The sequence below is a fragment of the Cuculus canorus genome, chromosome Z (assembly GCF_017976375.1).
Source record: "Cuculus canorus isolate bCucCan1 chromosome Z, bCucCan1.pri, whole genome shotgun sequence".
Classification (NCBI taxonomy): Eukaryota; Metazoa; Chordata; class Aves; order Cuculiformes; family Cuculidae; genus Cuculus; species Cuculus canorus.
In genome coordinates, this window is record NC_071441.1 from 13260094 (window position 1) to 13276592 (window position 16499).

Here is a 16499-nt window from a genome sequence, read left to right on the forward strand (position 1 = left end):
TGTGGTATCACCTTGCCTGGTCTACGCCCAGACAAAATAGCCCAAATCGCAAACTTGCAATAGTATAAAAGCTCATGATCAGAGTGGAAGGACCAGGAGCTCTGGTCCCAGGATTGAGTTTGTGGAGGAGACTTTGTTACAAATCAGCTTAGCTGAGAAACAATTTTATGAGGATTACTGAGAGAACAGCTAACAGCAGGATAATTTGATTAGAGACATGGAATTAGATGAAGGAGTTGCTTAAAATAAACTGCTTAGATATTTTAAAGCTATGAGTAATAGGGAAGACTAAGAGAGTGCTCTGGATATTATTTTTTTTTTGTTAGATTTTTCAAAGAAAGCATGCAAGAAGATTTGCCAGTGATGGTGGTTATATTGCGGAGCAAATCCTGCAAGTACGAGCATAAGGAGTGGGGCAGAGGTAACAGATTCCCATGGGCTGGTGCACAAGATTCTCTGTGGTGGCAGAGGAAGACTGACAGGGCATCGTTTAGGAGCTGCCCTGTACACAAGGGATGTTATCCTCATGTGGTCTAGGAAATATTTTTTTAGTTTTAATAATGTATTTTGGTTGCCATTTACCTCAAACAGAAACAGAACCACTACAAGAGCAAACACTATCATCTGCCAGAAAGATTTGAGAGGCAGCAAATCCATATCATGCTGCGCGCTTGGAATGGGCTTACAACAGTAACAATATATGAATTCACCTGTGTGTTTAAATACCCTTGGTGTGAATTTGTAATGGTCCAAAATGCTCTCATCTCTTTCTTGAGCTCAGTCTAAATCCTTGGAAAACCTGAGGCTTGGTCCTCAGACTGGTTTTGAAATCAGCACCCAAGAAGCCAACCCCTACATGAATCTACCCATATCCAGCTTCCATGTACCTCACGAACAATGGGAGAATGTATTTCCTGGACAAACATATTCAAATAAAACAGAATTGTTACACTGATTTAGCTTGATTATTCAGTCACATAAGTGTCATTCGCCACAAGTCAGGAGAAACAGAAAAAGTGGGTTTGATCCACCCTTAGGAGTAGAAAAGGAGCAGCTAAGCTAACTTAGGATGATTGAAAAGCCCGGTACAATACATAGCGGCAATTTACAAAAATGTTAGTATCTCTCTAATTTTCAGTAGCTTTTGTGTGGGCTTTCATTTTAGTATTGTGAATGCTATTGGAAACCTGCTGAAGAAGGTAGATAGTGAAACTACATGTATATCTATCTGCATCTGTATTAGTGATGGATGTGTGTCTTTGGAATCCAATTATACCCACATGGTTTTCTGGTTTTATTCCAGTTAATAATTAGATCAATATTCAGATTAATTGTTAAGAGTAAAGCAAAGGTTGAAGGTGTATTACTCAATGTATTGTAGCTTAGACTCCTGCCCCAGGTCAAATATGGGCAGCTAACAAGTTTTTTACCATATTAGTTGTTAACATGACACAATTTCTCAGTTGCATTGATTGAGCTTAAATGAGAAAAAAAGGGTACTTTTTAGCTTACTAAGACAGGATCTCTGAGGGAGCAGGAACAGAGATCAAAATGAAAGGATAAGCTTATGCTGCGGATTGTTTTTTCTACCCACCAAGATACTCAGGCAAAATCCCGAACAGTTGTGAATGTTGTCACAGCTTTGGTATAGATGTGGTGCAAAAGTTACTCGCTCTGTGCTCTTCTAAGTGGAGTTTCTAGTCCTGAATGCAACCATATTGTTACACAGCCGGTGAAGCACAACACACTTCTACTGCAGTGCAAAAAAGCATGGAAACCTGCTGTTTTGTAGCTGACATGCATAGTACCATGGATGGATGGGACTTCAATCAAGAACTCTTTGTTCAGCCATGTCCACCTTTCTGTCACAAAAAGCCAAGCTGCAGCGTTACCCCAAGATGGCATCAGAGCCTATCTGGGCTGATGTTGTTTGGGGGATTATAGACCTCTAAAACTCTGCCTACCAGCATATATGCACTTCCCTACCTGCACTGTTCTGGGACATAATTTGCCATGAGCCTGTTGGCTCAGTTCTTACAGAGAAGTGCTAGGAACCTAATGATCCTTTTGACTTCCTGGGATTCAAAAACATCCGTCACCACTGAGAACTGCACAACATTTGGCAAGCCCTAAACCAGGAAATACTCTGAGATATGTTTCTCTCTTACATCTCTGCTAACAGCTGTGCATAATTTCAGACTAAGCACAGGTTTGCTGTAGAATTAGTGAGTCAAAACTACAGCTAATTTTCAGACACCCTCCACTGTATATTTGTCCAAAATACAGACAACACTTCCACTTAACATTTCATCACGAAAAAGTAAAAACTTCACACTGGAAATTAAGAAATTTAGTTAGACACTTCAGAGATGTAACATCTTGAGGTTGCTTGCTCCTCCTTATACCTAGAATAATGTGGATAAAAAAAGAAGTAATGAATGTTGTTTCTCTGCTATGGTCAATCTGTTCTGCAAACCTCACTGGGCTTTGGGTATACTGAACCTCATCACAACATCAAGTCTAAATGCTTAAAATATTTCCTGACCATAGCCCATTACTCTACAACTGTGCAGATAACACTGTTTTGTACTCTCAGCTTTCTCTACCGGCAGTCAGACTCTGCCTCAACTCCATGAGAATGACAGTACATGTCTACACAGAAATGAAAGATTTATATATACTTCTAACAATATTTAATGCAAGATTTTTTTTTCTGGAAAATCCTACTGTTTATTACTATACTTAATTTCCTGTGACAACAGATACTGGATAGTTTGCCTTAATCTCCTGAAAATACAGGGACAACTAACACTTCATGGACAGTATGGAAATTGTTAAATGCTTTTCTCAGATGTTCAGCAGAATGATAATTAAAATAATAATCCCTCCTTCCATCTTTAGCTTCAGAAATGGCGCCATAAGCATTAAGTCTTTAAGTTATAAATAAAAACAGTAGTGTAAATCCTCAATAAAACCAGCAGTGTAAATCCTGTTCTTTCTAACTCACCAGTCTGCCTGTAGCTACTGCATTTTCTCCCTAGCCCTCATCTGATGATCAAATTCTCAGGAGTATAGAGGCAGGTATTGGGAGAACCAACTCAGCGAGGAAGAAATTTACATTTTCAGATTAGGAACAGAAAAGTCTCCGGAAGTTTTTGAAGAATTTCTCTGTACATTTTGGTATGTTTATGATGACATTTTTGTCCACTTTCCAGTCCTCCCCTTCAACACCCTACCAGCTTGTGGCCTGGATTGCTTTATCTGCATCTGTAGCAGATCTGAAAGGCCTGGTGCCTGTAGGCAGGAATAATGGTTGGGTAACCTAGTGCCGTTTGTGAAACATACTCTTTATTTCAAGTCCCTCAAGACCTCATATTGCTACAATTGCTCCTACAGAGAGTACTTGATGTTCCTGAGGAGCTTTCTAGATGTAGGGCTGTGCACCTGGAGGGAAGGGGTACCTTATGGCGTAGCTTCTCAATGGTGTTTGATCCAGCAGAACTGGGAATGCCTGGAGCTGCTTGAACTAGCAGAATGATTTTGAATCTTCAAGGTGTGGAACCTGGAAATCAGGAAACCAAAATCTTCTACTATTAAACTAATCCAAACTCAGAAAGACGGAGTTTGATTTATTCAACAAGACATACATACTTGTACTCCAAGCCTTTCTATACTAATTTGACTCCATTGATCTCCAAGGTCACACTTTTGAAACCTTATCACTGACTTTTTTATGGAATAAATCTGAGAGAATGTAGGACAGGACAAAATGCATACAACAATTAAGGTTACATGCAATAATTAAGGTTCAGCTCTTAGAGTCGTTCTATGGACATGGGTTAACTAAATGCAATGAGTGTTCTACTAAATACATGTAAGTTATTTGCAAAAATCAGATTGAGATTTGTAAGATTATTGTCTAATTTATGTACTGTAGCATACACCAAAGTGCTACATAACAGAATCTATGCTGCTCCTCAAAATAACCAAAAGACAGTTAGAAATCTCTGGGAGAGAGTTAGTCGCCAGAAGGACTGTCTATGCTATATAAAACACTCTGCAATGAGGGTGACCCTGCTGGTCTTTTCTCCCTTGCAGTGCCGACATCTATGTGTCAATTTTCAGTTTAGGTGGAAGATGAGAGTTCATAGGTCAAAACCCTCAGATTTCCAGAATGGGACAGTCAGAAATGGAGGGTCAAAAGTTAAGTAAAAGACTAAATGTTCACGAGTACAGGGAGTCCACACACACAAAACGTCCCAGTTCTGAAATACTGTCTTCCTGTTTAGATTGCATAGAAACACAACTCAGAGCAAATTAGCCCTTCTCTCAGATAAGATAACAGTCCTCTGAGAGCAAGGATACTGTGTCAAGAGTTAGGTGTTCAAAGTCCAAATGTTCTTTCCAAGAGCTTTCATGGGTTAAAATCTTTCAAAAATTTTTGGAGAGTATAGGTATTCTTAATTAACCTTTGCTTGTTCTGCTGAAGATAAAATGCAAGTCAGAAAGAACCTGGTTTTATCCTCAACTGAGGATTAAGTCATTATGTGGCACATCCCTCAGCTCTGTTACTGCCCAGGTCCATGGGTTTCATTATTGTCTGGGGTTCTCTTATGGCTCATTCCTACACGGTAATACCACTTTATACTGATCTCACAGCCGTTCGTTAGAGCTGCTGAAGCAATCTCATGCAGCTTGACAGGTGTGAGAAAAAGAAGTGCAGGAAAGGAAGAACCTAGGGAAATCTATATTTGTCCTGCCTACCAGGTGGGTAGCAGCCATGAGATGGACCCTAGACCAGCCTCAAGATAATGGGGAATTTCATGAACCCCAAGAAATTACATATCTCCTCTTCACACGCTGCTTTTTCTCTTTAGCTGAGTGCTTTATTTAGTACATCTGGGAAACTTTCCTCAGAAATAACCTAATAAAAACTTTGTTGCTTGTTCTTCTACTACGTTAAAGTAGTAGTTACCCACCTCTGAAGTCTTGGCCTTGGGCCTTTTTCGGTCCGGACTCTCAGTCTTTAACTGTAATTCCTGCAGCAAAATTAGACGTAGAATGGGCTACATTACTGAATTGATGGGCTTCGTCACCCGTTTCCCCAAACAGCTTTTACAGTAACTGGTTTTACTTGCATAGTAAAAGCTAAAATAAAAGGTTGCATTTATAGCTTATTGCATCACCAACCACAGCAGCAGGCCCCATTAACAGCCACCTAGCTCAGGGAGAGCTGCAGTCCCGAATGCAAATCAGTTAAACGAGAAGGACTGGCATCTAATGGTAGATAAAATTATTTGACATTGTCGAGGTCAGAATTGCCTGTCTGTTTTTGAAAGATACTGCTATCAAATTTAAAAGACATGAAAGGTCAAGTGTATCATTTTAGGAAATACAAGGTTAAAGGGAGAACAAGAGAAGGTGATTTAGCTCTGTGCTCTGTAGTTTATAATTTTCAAAGGTTATTCTTCCATTAACCCACAGAACAGATGACAATGCCTGTTTTACCCTTACACCTGTCTCTCTCTACTGCATAGACTTCACGGTCTATAATCCAGCTTCAAGTAAAGGAATTCGGCATGCAAAACCAGAATTTTATAGACCTTGTGGTGATAGGGAGAAAAATTTAGAGATTTCTCACTGAGAATGTGTTAGCTGTGGAAATCTTTTTCCCTAGACACTGAAGCTTGTTTTGAACCATTAAAAGACAACAATGTCAATGTCATCTTTCAAGTGCAGAAGAGCAGCTAATCTCTTATCAAGGAATTATAGCAGTTGCAGAAAAAGAGAGCCACCAAGTGAGACTAGAGTGCTTCTCACAAGCAGGGAACCAACAAATTATTCTCTTACATATTCAGCTTTTCAGTGTGACATGGGACACTGAAAACCTCTCTGTACGTGTATGATTCCTTTGAATTAGATCTAACTTCAAGGTGCTTTTCAACAACTATCATGGTTTTTGAGACAGTTTTTATTTCTGTGTCCTTCCCATTTTTTTAGGTATTAAGATTCAAAATCGTCCATGAAGCTCAGGTTTGCTCTATTTTGGGGAAACAGCAAGGCATGAGCAACAGAATGGTAGCTGTAATAATAATAATACCTGTGGATAAACCAGGCCACTGGAAAAAATTTTGTTCTGTTTTCAGAGATGCCTTATGATAGGGGCAGTCTGATTAGCTGATTTACATTCCTGTCTGAGGCAACACAAATTAAACATTTTCCTTTAGCTTGGAGTTTGCTGGTACATTTTATAGCTATCTGGCTACATCTCTAAGGAAATACGGATTGCTGAAGATGGAGGCAGCTAGACAGCCTCAGCACTGTCCCTTAGGTTTAGTTTATTGTGGGATCAGCTGGCTTCTAGCAAATCTGAGGCAGGACCTAGTCTTCAATGGCATCTTGGATCCATTCCCACTAATGATGGAGCTCTGATCCTTTTAACTTGAAGACTATTCTCAGGAAATGCTGAACACAGAGCTTATATTGATGTGTTTGAGACGTGTTGTGTGCTCACAAATGAGTGGGAACAGGCTGTCAGAGAACATTAGGTATGATAATCACCACAACATAATTTAAATACTTTCAAAAGACCTTACCCCGAATCACGGAGCCTTTCTCTTTCACTAACATCCTTCAAACCAACCATCTAAGCAAAAAAATAACATTAAAAAATTGCATACAAATGCGATTAATTTTGGTAAAGAAAACTAATTTTAAAAATCTACACAGAAATCAGAAAGTAAACAGAGTTTTACACACAAAAGATAAAAAGTATCTGAGTTCTGCATCATTTCACTGTTACCATTGATTTCACATGATAGGCTTTCGGGTACTCTGTTAATGGATGACTACAGAAAATCCGAACACAAAGAGTTATAGATGTATCTCTCAGCAAAGGAATTGTTTTGTCCTGAACTCTTGCATTATTTCTCCACATCACAAAGCTCTAGAGTGTGAAATTACCAAAATCTGTAGATATCTGTAGTCCAATAAGAGGGCACAACTTCTCTTAGGAGCATAGCCTTGAACTAGGAATGTTTCAACATGAAGTGCACTAACAACTTGTAATGGCAGATCTTTCCTTTTCCTTCAAAAAATCTGAAGACTCCTTTACATAACAAATGCTTCTGTTTCACTCTAGTAGAGCAATCTGTTATTCTTTGCCTTCTCTTTTTCTAGTACAATAACTGAAACATCTGTGTGAGGCAAAAGAAAGAATTGTTCTGGCTTTGGTTGTTCAAAACAGATACAAAAAAATTGCTATGAAAATCATCCCTCAATGGCTGATAAAAATAGAACTGCAATTTATGCTTCCAAATACTACCTTTATCTTAAGGCTCTTAAGGAGCATTTTCAGTAATAATGGCTGATTTAGATGGATTCCCAGGGTGCTGGATCATTGCCGATGACATTAATGGTTTAAGGCTCCCTGAATTTTGATTGATTGCCGTAATCTGCAGAAACTATTCCAGGACATAGATTTATTATTATTAAGCCTATAAAATGGTGTCAGGGTCAAAGAAAGCTGATGATTTGTGTTGTGATGCAAACATTACACAGGAGAAGATGAAATCTTTTAATAAACGTGAAATTCAGGAGAGAACAGTGTTTCATCGTCTTTGAAGAATCTGTGGCAAACCAATACAGATTACAGCAACGGGGAGGGTGCATGTAAGCTAAGATTGCACTGCAAAGAATAACCTTCAACACCATGCTGAGTCCATTGATTGTTATTCCAGCCAGTGACTGAGATATTTCAAGGTGTTTCACTAAGTTAAACCACGCTTACGCCCTCACCTCATTCCCTATCAATGTAATCTGATCTGATATTCTTGATTTCATGAAACATTGTGGACCTAAATCCATCTAACAGTATGCAGAACTTAAAAACCCTTTTTCTTGGTGGTTTCTTCCTCCCACAGTACTCTAATTCCATCAGAACATAATGGGAGAGGCCACAACTGGAAATCAATTCAACCTGGAAATCACTGGGGGCTTTTCTAACTTCATATGCGCTCACATGGAGGATGAGTCCAGCTAGTTTCTTGTACAGGGGAGAAATACGATTATAGCAAAGTAGTTCACAGCATTGCGTGGAAGAGATGCAAAAGTATCCTGGTTTGTTTTCCCCTTGGAACTGGATGGAAAAAAAAGAAAAAAATAAAAGATTATATCCAGGATTAGAAATCCAGCCAAGAAAAATACGAAGACATATTTTAAAAAGTTTTTGTCATATAGGTGTTTTGCCTTAGCCCAGCCTGCATGCTGATGGGTTAATAAGTTATTTATGCAGTTGAATACCTTCAGCTAAATGTTTATTTTCTACAGTTGACAGGACATTAACAGACACACTGAGAAGTGCACAAAATCTGATAATTCATTTGTTTTGGTGGGTCTGATCAATGAATGACTTGGATAAGAGACTATCAGTAAGCTTGAAAACACATGATGCTTATTTCAGGCTGGTACAGTTTAACTTCTTTGTCCTACTACAGCCAAAACAATTGCCTTCTTTGTATAACTTATTATGTTTAACATTGAGCAGTCCACCATGATCAACACAAAAGCAGAAGGAAAATCCATTTTGGTGCCTGCAAGGTTATGGAAGTATTTTTGAAAGTAGAAAGAACTAAAGAAATATGACTCAGGAAAAACAGATAAAGGACTTGGGCTTTCCAGTAGCCATACTGTTCCACAGTAGATTGTGCTTTTATGTAAATTTGTGTCACTGCCATATTTTATGTCATTAGGCAGCGTTCACTGGACTTGAGATGGGTTAGATGAGGAGTAGGAGAGGAGAGAATCAGGCAAGGCAAAGAGCACAGTGGCTGTTACAACAGGATATAAGTTTGACCAAAAGCCAGTGCCTGCATAGCATGTAAGCAGCCCCCTAGAATATAAGTAGTGCCAGCACACAGGGTTCGGTAAATCATCATGTCAGGAGGATGTAAAGAATTCTTTTCTTCCTGGACATGTGGCTGCTGAGCAAGAAGCCCTGGAAGATTAAATTGTGATAACAGAGATCACAGAGGTGAAGTGGAGAGAGGAAAGGAAGGGAACTCATGTTTGGGAGTGACTTAAAGGAAGGTTTTGCGATAGTTCCTGTGCTTCAGATGTCACAAGAAATAGGAACCTGCCAAAAAAAAGGCCATAAGTACTCTAAAACCCTGATCATCAAAAAAAAAATGTTATGCAAAACTGATGGAATCTTGAGAAAAAATGCAACTTGATGAATATGTAAACTTATAAAAGGCGATTTGAAATTATAAAATACTTCCAGAGCCATATTTTTTCCAGCCTTCTTGTTAGTGTAATATCTGTTGCATCACCTGTAGGTTCTCTTTAGAGGGTGTCTTTTATGCATTGAAAGCACTCAAAATTAACTTCTCCACCTAAAGAAAATGAAGACGTTATTTGAGGTGTGCACGGTGCTGAATTCTTTCAATTTTCTGTAATATCACTGGAGTAAGATGACCCCAGAAAATGCTTTCAGTCCTGTGACCACTGCTGAAAATATTTGGACAGGATTTGCGGGCAGCTTGGGTTTGAGAGCTGAGGGACTAACTCTGATTCCTTTTGTAGAGAGTCTGAGCAAGACTTTGGAGAAACTTTCTCAGTGGCAACAAGCAATGTGTCCACACTCTTCTTCAGGACAAACAAGCTTCGTACCCTATGAAGATGAGAATCAAAATACTTCTGTAATTAAAATTAATGAGAAGGAACAAACACCCTGGGTCAAAGCTTAAGAATGGACAATATAAGCATTTGATGAGTTTGTCCTTTTCTTACTTTTGCCACAGTTTCCAAATATCTCTTGATGTTTCTCCATGTGACCAATCACTGCAGTATGCTTTGGTGGATTTGGGGGAAGTGAGAGGCAAGGAACAAGCGCTTTTGTGTGTATTGGCCCTGAGAAGTTGTTCATTTAAAGCTGAGTTCTTTGTCAGCCAATTTTTCAGCAAGGGGTGTTGATTCTGGGGCCGTGCTATGGGCTGGTCAGTTGGATACAACAGTGGCTCAGGGGTGAGGATATGGCTCAGGCTGTGTATGGACGTAACAACAGCTGAGGGTCTCAGGTCACAGGCATGCATCAACACACCATGAAACACCTGAATTCTATAGACAGCTGAACGTAACTGTCTCACAGGATCGATATAGTCAGTGACCAGTCAGGTGGACAAGCCTAATTCAAAAATTACTTGTAGACCATGATAAAGCTGTTAAGTAGGTAGAAGCTGATCCAAGGTATCACTAGCCTGAGGCTATGCAGACTTCTGCCTGGCATTTTGTAAGTTGTTTTCAACAGGAAAAAGAAAATGGGCAGAAAATAGGAGGCAAGTCTGAAAAACACAGTAATTAATACAGGGAAATTAGAGTCTAAAAAGGTAAACAAATAGATAAAGTAATTTTTCTGTGACGACATTAGAAAAGAATTATTTCTGCCTGTTCAGGTGCTAAAGCATGAGTATTATAGAAATCTTTCCAATTTCTAAGCTTGATTTTTGGCCTAGTTTTCTAAGGCAATGAAAACTGTGTTGTTGATCTGCTGTCTCTCCAATACCTTTTGAATAGATTGGTTGATTTCTGCAGCATTTAGAAGAACAGAGATAAAATTGAGGTGATTTTTGTGATCATTTTCTTTTTAGGAGAGACTCCTGTTATAATGGGAATGGTCTTCACTCTTTCCTTGGATCAGAAAAAAAATACATATACATGTAAGCGTGTGTGATAAGCTATCTATGAAACTGTAACCTACATTTATAATTACAACTCTATATGTGTGCAACTACATACATAAGTACGTACCCACGATTGCTTTTCTTTTTTTAATAAACTTGCATATAGACCTAATAAACACTCCGAACTTATACATGCTAAAACATTTCTAGGGACTGCAGGCAGCTGCAGAACTGACTGGAACTTTCTAGAAGTTTATTTCTTTCCTTTCACTGCTCACGAATTCTATTCTAAGGCTGTGCAGACTTTATTGGCATTTTTCACTCACTGCCTTCCTGTTTAACATATTATGGAGCCGTGATAAATTCTGCATTTGGACAAGCAAAATGTTAGATAATTAAATCCCCGACCTCACTGTTAGTTCACCAATCTGCATTACAGCCAGAGGAAGGGATCTTCTTATGACCGCAAATTAACTTGGTGTAGAGCATTAAACTGTAGACAGATCTTTTGAGTGACAACCTAACTAAACAGCTATTTTGGCAATTTACCTCAATGCAAAAAAACATTCAGCATTGCTGATAAGATTCCTGAAGAATGTTTGAGAGCAGAAGGTGATATTTGCAAAATTGAAGTGCATTTCCAAGGTTATGTTACCAACCTCATAAGCAGGAAAGGCAAAGCAAGAAGGCTGTGGTTTTATCTCTTTAAGGAGATGAATGGCTCTGCACCTGTTTTCTCTGTGGTGTCTGATAGCTGTGATTTTTGAGCAGGGCATAACCCAGGGGCTCCTGGGGTTTCCTCCCAGCAGTACCACCCCACATTGCATCACAGCATCCCAGAGGCACTGCAGTGTGGAGAAGTTAGAACTGAGCTCCTCTGGATGACAGAGATGGCTTTAAAAGGAAGTCCGGATATCCAAGAATGAGCAGGACTGTTCCTGTAAGTCGATGACTCCCTCCTCAAAAGACCCAAAGGATTTCTGGTAAACAAGCCACACGGCTTCCAGAAGAGAGTCAACCAAAATTATCTTCAGATTTACTATACCTCACTCCACTGTATGCCTTCTTTTCCATTTTGGTGTGTTAATTTCACGTGAAGGAAGAAAGACAGAGCTTAGATTTGAGAATCTTCTGAGAAAGGGACCTGTTACTGGTTCTCCCTGCGTAAGGCACAAATGCAGGGTGACCTAGTGCACCCAGAGCAGCCTCACTCTGGAGCACGAGACTCACTACCACAGCTACATGACTGCCTCTGAGCTGTGCACAGCAAAGAAATCCACATTCCTCTAAAACAGGACAGAGGCATCGTAATACCAAGGGAGAAGCAAGCTCCTAGCAGTAGGCATCAGCCTTCCTCCTTGTGGTGTCTGGACCTCTGCATCTTCTTCCTAAGGCAGCTAGGGGTCAAGTGACCAGGAAAGCACTGCTGGTCTCCAGAACAAAGAAATAATTAACAGGAAGACAGGCAAAGATCAAGGACTGGGGGAGGCTGGGAAGCAGAGGAGCTGTCATCAGTCACCCACTCTCATCTCTCATATATGAAGAAGCTTTGGTATCAGACACAAAATGTTCTGATAAGCAAATCAAAAATCCTGTCACTGTTGATGAGACCTACACAGTGAAGGAGTCGTTCTACTGCAGCAAAGAAAGAACATCTGGAGCAGAGCTGTGAGAGTGGAGGGAGAACTAACCTGAGCTATGCAGATCCGTGTGGAAAGCCTCAAACACCTTGATCTTAAGAGGTGTTTCTGGCTGAATTATGCCCCCAGAAGTACAGGCAGATCTAGCAGACCCAGGGCAGATAATCATGTGAATCAGACCAAGACCAGAGTTTTGTCCTCCACCTCTCAGAAGAAACAATCCGCTCTGGGTGTCTTGGCTGACAGGCAAAAAAATCTGTCAGACTTGCTGTGACATCAGTTTAGTGAAAAGCTAGATGAGTCAGAAAGCAAAGCTTTCCCAAACAGTTCAAAGAGGAGCTGGATTTTAATCTGCCCCCTTTTTTCTGACTTAACTTGCCCTGACTTTCGTAGCACCAGAAAGGTAGGTCTCTCCCAGGACAGCAATTCTCTTTCCATGCAATATCTGAAGATAAATAAATTAGTCAGTGAGTAAGGCAGTTCCTTTGCTGGAGTGGAAGGATACCATCACATAATACCTCTCTACAGTTCAGGCCAACCTCGTCAAAACACCTTAGCTCTACTGATAAGGGCACATCTCCTTTACTTGGTCTAAACTCAGGATTTTCCAAGTAAAGTTCAAGGAGAATAGAACTGTCTCTGTGCATGCCAAGATGAGGTATACGCTTTTTAATTGCACATGTAAACAATTAACAAGGTTTCTAATAAAAGTTCAGTGCAAGTCATGTGCTTGTTTCAGAGTCACACCTGAATTATTTCTTTGTGTAAGGTAATCTGTGTCAAGTGCCCTTGGGCAGGAAGCCATTGTAAGCAAGTTGACTAATATGCCTTGTTCCTTTATCACAATGCCTTACCTAAGTAACCAGTTCTGCATTTACCTGTGAGATCTGTCAAGAAATATAAAATGGGCTACAAGATTAAATAGACTTGCTAATCATCCAGGTGAAATGAGTAATTCACAGTTAATAACTTGTCCGATTAAGTCAGCCTATTTGTGTTCTTCCAGAGTATCCATAAGACCACAGTTCCCCTTCACTTACTCTTTGTGTTTTCCCAACAGTTGCAAGACTGATAATACTCTACGACCCGCTCTCTCCTCCATCTGCTGGCAACACTCTTCCAAACTACTCTTCTTTCTTCCAGAGTCTCTCCCTCTCTCTTGTCCTCCATGACTCCCCTTTACACATTGAAATCTGTTTTCTGTTTTCTGTTCTGAGCTCCTTCTGGTATTTTAACAAGAGTCTGCAGTAGCTGCCTGCTATGGCCTCAGGGTGTTTTTTTTTACTATTTTCTTACTGAATAGTCCATAGTGAGGGCAGAGGAGAGTCTGAAGGAGCTGTAAAGAATTACAACATCTTATAAAATTTTTGTTTAAGGTCGCACAGACTTCTTGATCAAAGAGAAATAGACAGACAAAATAGACAGACAGACTTGTTTTCAATGTGTCTCAGACTTCTTTAAGATTCTGGTGTTCATTGTGTACCTGTTCTAGTACATTTGTTCCATAGGACTACAAGGCAAAGTTTGGTGCAACCAACAACCAACCTGAAGAGACCTATCGATCAGTGCAATAACATTTATGGTGATATGAACACTAAGAAATATTAAATCTGGCAGGCTGGTGAAGATTTTTTTTAGGGGAGAGATCTCCCTTCAGATAGCTTTTTTTTTTTTAAATTTCCCTACTTAAAATGCACCCAACCTGAAACTGCAGTCTATTAGTGACACCTATTACATGCACTTGCATAATTGTCCTCTGTCCCATTCTACTGCACAATTTTTTCTGCTTTGTTACTATGGAAAGGGAGTGAGAAGGTCACATACATGATATAGGCAATCATTTTAATGTCCTCGAAAGGCTTTGCTATTCCCTGATCACAGTTTTTCTGAGAATGGAAGAGGGAATGAAAGCCAAACACTCATTTCTTGTTGGTTTTTTTGTAGTGTATAATATGAATCTATAATCCCAGGAAGCCAGGAAAGGCCATTTTACTTCTTTTCATGCCTATGAAGAAAATAGTTGTTGGGGTAGAGTGTTATGATAGTCAGCCCTGGGGTCTATTCCTGAACACATTGGCATGAGCCTGTCATGTCACATGCTATGTGACTCTGCTATACAGTGCCTAAAAGGCCCAGTCTGAAACAAGGACCCTGTACATATCTGGGAAAGGATCTTCAAGTCTGGAAAGTCTATTTGTCCATTATAAAATGGGAGTATTGCTTACCTCAGGGCTGTTTTGAGGCTAACTACAGTTATGTTTGGAAAGCGTTTTGAGACCCACCACTGGAAATGGCTCTGGATGGAAAGCATTTGCTTTATTGATACTACTAAACAGAAAATAAAGGTATTAAACTGCTCTCTTTTGATGATTTGTCTCCTGTTTTATTGTCATGCTGGTAGCTTCTATTTCCATGGAAACAGGGCTAGCAAGGCAGTTTGTAGTAATGTGCAAGCTACAGATTGGAATGACACAAGTAGATTTTAGTTACTGGATGTCAGCTGGTAGCTATAAAAATGAAGGCACAATACCAGAGGAATGACAGGAGGGAAAGGGATGGACAAAGAGAAGAGATATAGAAATTTCAAAGCTGATGAACAGTCCTCCTTCTTAGCAAAGTTTATGGGTATTTTGTGTTTTCCCTCTTAGTTATTACCTTATGTTTCCAGCCATGTAGTTAGACCTGGCCTCCTTTCTATTATTTCTGTTATAATTAGGCACTATTTTGTTGCCATGGTGCCAGAAGGCTGCAGAAAACCTAAGGCCCTCCTTTGTTAGAACTATGCAAACCTGAAGCAAGAGGCATTTCCAAAATGGAAAGGAGAAAAAAAGACAGGAAAAGTAAAATGATTTGACTGTTGTCACACACAGTGGTTAGTGAGAGGCAAAAATGGTGTCTATTCAGAGCTCATTGCACAGCTTCTCTCCAGTGCTGAAGGAGACATGCCTCTGCCAGCACTTTCTCCAATTCTTTCTTCACTCCTTCTGTACCTGAGCTATCCTTCCACAAACTGCCTCTCTAACCTACATATTCACTCCAAGTTGCTCTTTTAAATCTCATGCATACAAAATTCTACAAACCGCTTCTTCGTTAGCATTTTTACTTGTACCTCTACATTCCTTCCCCCAGCACTGCTCAGACAGACATCTGCTAAATCTGGTGTGAAAGAGGCTTCTTACCTTCTTCTAGTGAATGCTAAACCCTTACCTGCCTGCCCAAGCCACCTTTAGCCCTTTAGAGGGAATTTTTACCTGTGAATTTAGTTTTCCTTGGAAGCTCCTGATCAAACTTTTCCTCTTCATAAAAGTAGTAAGGCATTTTAGTAACAGGGCAATTCTCTAACCCTCAACTCACACTTACAGATATTTTACCTTTGAATTGCTCAGCCTGATAACACTCAGGTTCCTCCACCTTTCCATCCTTATCATTCTTCTTATTTCCTATCCTTATCCTCTCCACTCTTATCAGTCTAAGAATGGGAAGACTGAAGTGACCTAAGTATCCAGCCAAACTAAATAAACTTGGTTTTCTGTAACTGCTTGAACAAATACATAACTAACCTTCCTCTTGGTTTGCAGGAAGGGTTGATAGTCATAACTTTGGGGCAAGCAGCATGAAATCTCCTAACAGCAGATAAGCTAAAAACCTCACACATCAGCACATCGTTCTAAAGAATTTGTTTGGTTTATAGCAAAACATTACTAATGTGTTAGAATTTTTTGTTGTTTATGTAGTGGTTTTGTTGTTTATGTACATAAACACATAAACATAGTGTTTATGTAGCTCTTTTAATAATTGGCTGCTCTTCTTTATGTACTTTCCAATAAGAAGAGAAGCCCAGAGATATTTAGGGCATTTTATACTACAGGGAGAATGTATGAAAGAGTGTAAATTAATTTTATGATATAGCACTATTCTGTTTGTACCTTAAAACTTAACAGGGTAACACATCTTTTTTGCATCTTCTTCCATCTTTTGCCTATCATAAATCCCTTTGATGCTTCACAACAGGAATGTACCCTGTTGCTGCCTCCTTGGAGCACCTAAAACCTGATAAGGAATTTTATATAAATACCAACAAGGACTGCTATCGCAGGAGGCCAATCTGTCCCAAAATCTTTCCTGCAAAAAAAAAAAAAAAAGTTTTAAACCTGCAGAAGGAAAATAAAACAGAAGATGG